Here is a 9,601-nt window from a genome sequence, read left to right on the forward strand (position 1 = left end):
CAGCTATTTTCACAGATTTTTACTTGATATGGGGAAAACTCATGCAAGATGACTTTCTCTATGTAACCTGTCTCTCCGGCATGCATGCCAGCGAATGCTCTGTGCAAGATGCTGCCAGAAGTTCTTAGCAGAAACCAACAACAATGGTGGTCGCCATTGGCTGGATTTGAAACTTATCTGAGAAAGAATGTGTTTGGTTGGTTTGCTTTATACACATCCATTTTTCTGATATTTCTTCTGCTTGAAGCCAGTGGTCTTTTTCATCCCTGATATTGTTCTGCTGAAGCATATTTTCCAGCTTCCTCATGTATGTCTCCTTGCTTTCTCTTATTTTGACCTTAAAGTTGTTTTTGTTTAATCCTCTGTAATGTCTGCCTCAAATGGTCCTTTTTATGGCAGGATACAAACCTCGATTTGTGAATGATTGCTTTTTTTTTTTTTATTATTCTAAAACGGACAGCATTTGAGGGTTTTACATGTAAACAACTTTATATTGCTAAACTAAAATTCTAAAATTGTCCTTATATTATTTTTTATTGCACCAAAACCTTTATTTTCTGCTCCTGTATTGTAAGAATTATGACAGGTGGTACATTTTTAAGGTGTAGGAAAGGCCAATAACTTTGGGATGAATTAGAACAGAGTGTGCAAGCCTAGCATTCCCATCAAAAATTTTTGGTGTATTTTCCTCCATCCATCAATTCTTACCATGTGCACTGTCTTTGCCCCACAGCCTGATGCCACCAACATCATGCATCAGATTATGAATGGTGTTATGTCGGTGATGTACCTCATCGAGTCATGTGCAATTGTATGTCGCCCTATAAAAAAAAAAAAATCTTTACTAGAATACTTAAAACTTATGGTTTAAAATGACATGACAAAGAAATGAAGCTTAAGCGAAAATTCAATCTTGAAGACTATTATATGACTATATCAGCTTCACCTGAACCACCAGCGATGTCCCTCGCTCGGCTCCAGCCAAACAACCTAGGGCCGCACTTTTTCCGAAGCCAATCATCTTTCAAGATCCCCTTTATTTAGCTCCTTGCCCAGGTTGTCTCTCTCACATGCACACAAACTTTCACTCACCTTCACCCTATTTCCTCCCTCATTCTCAGACTATCCTGAGTCCCATTCAACCTCTGGCTTATTGCACTACCAGTGTCTGGGCCCTGGGGGAAGACTAATCCCTTTCTAGTTACTCATCTGAGCGTACGTTGATTCACAGCATCAAAGTCTTCTGCCAGGGCCCGAGCGGTAAAGTTACTTATTTCGTTTATGTCTTTATTTGCTTCTGTCTTTGTACCCCAGTCGGCCTCGGCAGATTTGCTGCTCACACTGAGCCTGATTCTCCTGGAGGTTTCTTCCTGTTAAAAGGGAGTATTCCTCTCCACTGTCGCTACATGCTTGCTCAGTGCACTTGCAGAGAGTTAATGAGTCCTCGCAATCAGCTGGTTTTCCTCCGATAGAAATATTTTGAAGAATATGATGAGTCTCTCCAGGTGGAAAAACATTCAACCGTGAATACCATTGCAAAGCACTGAAGTGGTTTTCAGGGATTAAGATTGAGATCTCCTTTTCTCCTGACTTTTCTCCTCTTTGTCTACTTGCACGATCATAAATCCCTCATGACAAAAGAGAAAGGTAATACCAAATATAAACCATGTCAACTCTTCTATAATTAGGTTGTCACACCCACCAGCAGCAGACCTTTGTAAAGATAAAATATCAGATTCATAATGTGAAAAGAAACAAAAGGCACTTATTGTTGTGATTATAAAAAAAAAAAAAAAAAAAGACTTAAAAAAACCCCAATGAAATGTGATTGAAGTAGCAGCAGAATCTCCGCATGCATAATTAAAGATACAAAATAAGATAAAATGCATTAGGATCTTCTTTTAAATGCTACTTTTACTGTATTTTATGAAAAACATAATTTTATAAGCAGTACACATTATAGCTACTACAGTTTAAGTTCTACTGGGTAAAGTAATAAAATATCTAATATTTTCATAAAATTCACATTAAGCTGAAAATTTTCTATCACTCTAACATTTATTTAAATCAGTTTTATCAAACAAAAAAAAAAACAAAAAAAACGCCATTGTGTGTCAGGGAGTGAAACTCCGAGAAGGAAATAAGAATGTATATCAAAATCCACAGTGTGAATGTTTACATTTGTGTCACTGTATATTCCACGTACATGTGGGTTATTATCCTGCTCCGCAGTGGAGACTTCTATTCAGGTAGTCGGTCGCTCTCGGCTCATTAGGGGCTAATCGAGTTGAATGTCTAAATCAGAACCCTGCCATGCATGTTGATGGTCTGTTATGAGCTAATGAAGCTGTATATAGGGAAAGGGGTGGCCAAGAAAGAGAGGAAAAAGCCTCCAAGGGGCAGATACAAGTGGAATAAATATTGGGTGATAGAGCAGATGAAATGGGAAGAGGATTCTGTCTCTGTGGAGAGCGACATCCTCTATAAAATACTGTTGAAAAAAATATATCAAAGGGGTATTTGCAGAAAACTCACAGTGGTTATTTATGTTTAACATCCTGTGGATGTTATTTTTTGCAGGACAAGCTAAATAAAACAACACAAAGATATGGCCAGCATTTCTTTAAAATGTATATAAAATAATAATAAAAAAATAAATAAATAAAATGAAAAAAATGTATATACCATTTTCAGATATTAATAGCATCAAGCATTAAAAAAATATATTCAGTCATTTTACGGCCACTGCTTATTAAGCATGGTTTTTCATGTAAGCTTAAGTCATTAAAGAGATTCTGAGTAAACATTCTTTGTTTTGCATTCATTATAGATATTTAAAATCTCAGGGCACTTTGAGAGCACGCTGTACTCCATGAGACTATTGGAAGACCGGAAAGCTGAATAGAATGAGGAAATTACAATTTTTGAGTCTATAAAAGTTTCTCATGCAGGGGCACAGAATAATTGATATATTTCTAAGTCGGCACAAGAAAGTGCCTGTCTGCCCTAATAGCTTTCCATTTTGAACCTTATTTTTTCAGATTATGTTAGTTTTCCACATCTACGTTGGTTTGAAGTAGCTAAAGGAAAAAAAAATGTTTTTTCATTCCCCTATGAGTTTGGATGTACCTTCCCAAATTACTGATAGCGGACAAATGAAGGAGACTGAGACAGGAAGGACTGAGCACACACATCACTACACAGAGCACCATGATAATTTCTCTAATGTTCATCTATCTGCACTCTGGCAATCACAAACATCCATGGAAAAAAGTACATGAGCAATCCTAATGCCCTTCCTGCTGTAGCAGCTGTAATTTTCTTTGCCCTATTACATTCAGTAATGAAAAATCCACTTAGACAGCTCAACTTCTCTTTTAGGCCTCCATCAAAATGAGCAAATGTTTTCTCGTCATGGCAAAAGCATAGCTCTTTATTTCTGTACATGTGTGTGGGAGTTTGTGTCCATGGATGCTTAGTTTACGTTGAGGATGTGCATGATTGAATAAAAAGGTTTATTTATTTAGTTTACCTTTGTTAGCTGGCTGGCTGGCTGGCTGGCTGGCTGGATGGATGGATGGATGGATGGATGGATAGATGGATGGATGGATGGATGGATGGATGGATGGATGGATGGATGGACAGACGGACGGATGGATGGAGGGATAAGCTATGCCATATCGTCCCTCTTAAAAAAAAAAAAAAAAAAAACGTTTCCCTAAAGAAAAAAAAACCCCGCACAACTTAATATTTTGTCCCCCTGAAAGGAAACGCAAACAACAAAAATGTTCCCTAAAGAAAAACCCAATGGCAAAAAAAAAAAAAAAAAACATAGATTGTGATTATTTGTAATTTCTTACTTCATCTTGCCTTGGAGTTGGACATCCATTCACCGATCGGCTATAACGAACCAGAAGTGGTCATATTAAAAGGGCATAGCTGCCATTTTGCAGGTACTGTATGTTTTATTTAATAATTAATTTAGTTTAGAATGGTGATCCAGATTCTTCCCACTTAAGTGTTTTAAATTTCAACCATGAAACAAACATTGTAATCCCATAAATAGGGATAGAAAAAACAGAAAAATTAAAACTCCTGAATAAATCTTAGTATTTTTTTTTTTAATACAGTTTATTGACCTGTTGGCGTTAATAAAAAAAAATCAAATAAAATATTAGAGCCTGACTTGAGAAAACAAATTATATTTATTAGGATCTACATCATTTTCCTCAGTTATGATAAAAAAATAGAGGCTCACTTTTTAAACTTGAAGAGACATTTAAAATGTACATATGCCAAAAAGATGGTAAGTTTGAGGTGCAAAATCCAATTACTGTGTTGAACTCTCTTGAGCTGAATAAAATAGGTTAATTGCCTTTGATAACGCAAACTGATTACTGATAAGTCAGAGCCTGCTCTGTGATTTATTGCTCGCATCCAATCGGGTCAAACTGCCAAAGCTTTTTCAGACCAAAGTTTAAAAAAAAAACAGCAACTGTGCCTATGAACTACCTGTATTGTTTTTATCATTATGTGGCTCTAAATGTATTTAAATGCAGACTTTAACAGAAGGTTATGTGAGACAGTAATGAAGCCTCTCAAACACAAATCAACGCTGTTGTCTTTTTGAATTAATGTAATCATTTTATCACATTTTAATTGTTTCTATTTGTTTTTACAATAATAGGTGTATCATTTTGATAAAAACATTATCAATGTTGTCCTATTATTCATTGTATTTGTAATTTGACTGGCCAATAAGCTAATTGTGTAAAAATATAAGTGGGCAGCAAATGTAAGAAAACTGATGATAAGGAATAATTTGCAAAGATATACATTAGCAGCTGTTTATCTGCAGTTACTTTGAAAGTCATAGAATATTTTGTATTTATCAATGTGATGCAGAAAACAGGTTTTTAGGCTTTGGCTTTAGTTTTGAAATAAAGATTAAACAGTCTGCTGAACATTAATTAACAAAAATGTCTTTTTTTTTTTTACATTGAATGTAAAAAAATATATATACGAGAAGATCACAATTATTTCTCAAGATGTCCTATTCAAGTTATCATGAAACCATTAATCCAGTGCTCAACCTCTTATGGATGATTCAAGTGAATGATTGTTAACTAGACTTAATAGGAAGTCCCATTAACAAAGTAGCCTTGAAAGCATGAAGACAAACGATTGACAGGCCAACAATGCCGCTGCCCCCTCTCCCTACATCCTGCTCCAGTACCACCACTTCAGATTCAGAGCTTAAAAGAAAAGAAACAGAGGTACCATATAAAGACATGAATGGATGATTTTGCTATGACAGCAGAGAGAATTATTTGCTCCCCCTCCACTTGTCCTTTCTTTCTTCCGAATGAGGGCAGCCTGTCAAGCTGGCCATTAGGACAGTAATTTGACAAGCTGTGCAGAGTGCATTTGCTTTGCCTTTACACCTCTTGAACATCATGAAGCCCAATTCTGTAACCTTAGTTCATATCAAGACAACTCAGAACAGGGGAGGACCGCAGAAGATGGAAGGAAGAAAGAAGAGTCTTAAGTTCATGTTCTGATCTAGTCAGCAAGTCTCCTTGATCACAGGAGGGACAAATGGACTTACACGCACAGCCACAGAAATCCTGCCAAAATGTTGTAGATGCAGGAGATTGCAGATGTTTATTGGTTATTTGGCATTTCTAGTTAATAATTTATGTTTACATTTATGAGCAGAATAGATTACTCCAATACTCGATGCAGGAAAGGAAATGAAAGGTTAACATTAGGGAAAAAATGATCGAAATAGGAGGGAAATTAGATTAGGAAAGACTGCAAGTTGAGAGGAAAAGAGAAATTATTCAGAGGGTAACATTGAGCTTCTATGCACATAAAGGATATGTAGGAGTTTGTTTATATTATCTACAATTAATGAATTTGAACTGAATTTGACATGCAAAACAAGCACACAGCAACTCCGGAGGAGACTATTGACAAGAATGTAATAATCATAGAGACCTAAAAGCTGAGATTTTTCAATGTTAAAATATTGAATCCTTTTGCACCATTCTAGAGCTCACGAGACAGAATTGCTTCCATTTCCACCTCTATGCAAAATATAATATTTATGTTATAGTGATGATAAAATCAACTCTACTCGATTGTACAATAGCACATTGTACTGCACATGTACTGTACCAGTTGCAACACTTTCTCTTTGCATGTGCTTTGTGTGTTTGCGTGTTATCACCATTTGGTTATTCAATATAGGGGAGACCGGGTATGGTTGTAACACTTTTTGCTCCAGCACCTTTAACTCACAGAATATTTGAGCTAGAGTTTTCAAACTTTTGTACAAAATACCCACATTAGTTTACTACAAATGGCACCAATTCAAACCTCTTCAAGAATATCACAGACTTCATGAGTTCATGTCAAATACATGGTGTGCCTTTGTTACAACCTGCCCCGCTACCGGGGTAGGTTGTAACAATTAGACAAAAGAAGCAAAAACAGAGGCCACACCATGTGATATGCTTCAAAAATAGGTTTACTGAATTAAAAGAACATTACAAGAACAATCTCTCTCTCTTTGACTGACCATAACTCAAATATACTGTGTGTGTGTGTGTGTGTGTGTGTGTGTGTGTGTGTGTGTGTGTGTGTGTGTGTGTGTGTGTGTAAATTATTCTACTAGAAAAAACTTAACATGTATAATGTATGCTTAATGAACACCGAACAAACATGTAGGTCTAAAAAAAAACAATATCAATGTGTGTGTGTGTGTGTGTGCTTGTGGTTGTGCCTATGTGTGTGTATCCTTAATCAGAGTCACAGTGGTGACAAATGAATGATGGTAGCCCAGGAGTGCAGGCTTGGTGGGCCCAGAGACTGCATAGGCTAACACTTTTTAAAGATGTGTTACAACCCACCGCAACCCTGTCAGCCATGTTTAGCTAGCTGTAGTAGCAAAGCGGATTGAAAGTAGCACGGGGAAATGAATCACATTTTGCCTGAGGAATTACACTTTCATCTAATGTAAGTAATATGGTTTTATCTGCAACAGTATAAGTACTAAACAAAATATAGTCATGGTCAAAAAATTTACTTTCTTACATCAAAATCATTTTTTTTCTCCTTAGTATCTGCATGCACCTGTTTCCAGCCTTGACAATCACAAAATGGGATTGGGGAGGAAGCGGGTAAACACTGAAATAATCATGTGAATCCAGGGGCGGATCTAGAAAAATATTTATGGGGTGGCGAGAGGGGGGCAGGAATTTTTGAGGGGTGGCAACATATGGCATTCATTTACACTGAATTTAATCACAGTTATCACAGTTTGGTGAGAATAGTATGTACAGTAAGTGTTTCATGAGAAACAGTTCATATTAGAAAAACATCGTACAATGTGATCTCACTTAATAGGAGCTTGAAGAATGATAACACTACTTCTAGAGGGGCCTTATGACAGGAAAGGTATTAAGGTAAGACACAGGTGCTGAGTTGCAGATGTGTGAGATTGACTGTCAGAGAGGCAGCTTTGCAGCATTTGCACAAGAAGAAACTATAGAAAGAAAACGTTTCCCATCAGAGATCTATGGACTGAGCTGGACTAAAGTGAGCATTACTACACAGTAGAAATAAATGGGTCAAGGCACCAAACAAGGTACTGGACATCTATGTAATGTTTACTCCGAACACACATTTACCCCATTTGTTCCTCAGTAACTTGACATACAGCAGTTAAGGCAACATGAAAGGGACATTTCATGCATGTAAATATGCTGTAGATAGAGCTGTATATGGAGGACCAACTCCGCCATATTTAAAAATAAATACAGAAATAAATAAATGCTCAATAAATAAATAAGCATACAATTAATTGCCACCAAAAATGCAATCAACAAATAAATGTAAGTAGAAATTATATTATAAGGGCAGGCAGAAATTTAAAAAGGGCAGGCAGAAAGAAATAGCGGCGAAGAAATAACTAGGGTAAAAAAATACAAAGGAAGAATAAAACTGAAAAAAATATTATAACATGCATATAAATAAATGCTTAAAAATATAAGTAATGAAAAAATAAAGTTGAAGATTATAAATGACAAAAAACTAAATAAGGTGAATATTACAAAGGCAAAGGCTAATTAAAAGAGTTATATACATTTATGTCTCACTGTATAATTTAATTTCTACTTACATTTATTTTCTGTTTGTATTTTTGGTGGCAAATAATTGTATGCTTATTTATTTATTAAGCATTTATTTATTTCTGTATTTATTTTTAAATATGGCATACTGCTGTATCAACAAATCAACAAAAAGGCGGGTTCTGTATATTACATCAAAATCTCCACAAATCTGAAAAGAAGCAACATAAAAATACATTTTGCTTGTGAGTAGGTTCATACAGGTCATTTCTGGATAGTTTCATATTATATATACAAAAAAAGAAACAACAACACTGCTTCATATTAAGCAGGATTCACACCAGTATCACATTTTTTTACTTTACTTTTAACACTTTTGGTTTTATTAATGGAAATATCAGATTTTCTCTGGTTCCAAAACAAAATGTAGCAGCTCTGTAAAGGTTCACCAGAGAGCATAACATAAAGTTAACATGACTATAACAGCTGAATGCAGTGATTTCCATGTTGCTCAGCAAAACGCTTCACAAATTTATTTTGATCAAATGCCTTTGTGCGTTTTGATTTGAGTACAACCAAACTTGATAGTCTCTTTTCTGTCATAGTTGACCGCAAATATTTTTTTATGAGCCTGAGACGTCAGGCCTAACTAGTTAGAGAAATAACGTTCTGCAACCTGATTTTTATCATCTCAAAATCAGCATTGCAGCTATGCTAGCAACATTGTGCTTTCATTATGATTTCATTTCTCGATAGATAGTTAATCCGTTTTTACCTGTTTTTTCCCGTGTCTCCTCTCCCTGTGACCCCTGGCTCCCTCGCTTTGCCCCATTTGGTTTTCAAAACAAATCAGTCTCAGTCGCTCTCACGTCATCTCATGCTGCATTCACTGCAGTCCGACATTAGAAATTTGCGGCCGTAATTATCAAATAATCCATAATTTATAAGCCTCGCCATCCCTACCGCCAACTGGGGTGGCAGCAGGGGTGGCAAGGCTGTCATTTAGGGTGGCATTTGCCACCCTATGCCACCCCAGTAGATCCGCCTATGTGTGAATCCTATCTTATCCCTGATTGCTGGAACTGGTGGTGTTACAACTCTCCCCATGTTACAACCATACCCGGTCTACCCTATATATAAAAAAAAATTCTCACCCCTCGTGGGGTGGTTTGTGTCATCCTCACGCTTGGGTCCTCTACCAGAGGCCTGGGAGTTTGAGGGTTCTGCGCAGTATCTTAACCGTTCCTCGGACTGCACTCTTCTGGACAGAGACCTCTGATGTTTTATCTGCTGTAGCCACTCTCCCAGTTTGGGGGTCACAGCCCCCAGTGCTCCAATTACCACTGGCACCATTGCTGCTCTTACTTTCCACATCTTTTCTAGCTCCTCTTTCAGCCCTTGGTTTTTCTCAAGCTTCTCGTGTTCTTTCTTCTTGATGTTGCTGTCGCTTGGGATTGCCACATCTA

The sequence above is a fragment of the Cyprinodon tularosa genome, unplaced genomic scaffold, assembly GCF_016077235.1.
Source record: "Cyprinodon tularosa strain WSP-4 unplaced genomic scaffold, ASM1607723v1 ctg115, whole genome shotgun sequence".
NCBI classification, from domain to species: Eukaryota; Metazoa; Chordata; class Actinopteri; order Cyprinodontiformes; family Cyprinodontidae; genus Cyprinodon; species Cyprinodon tularosa.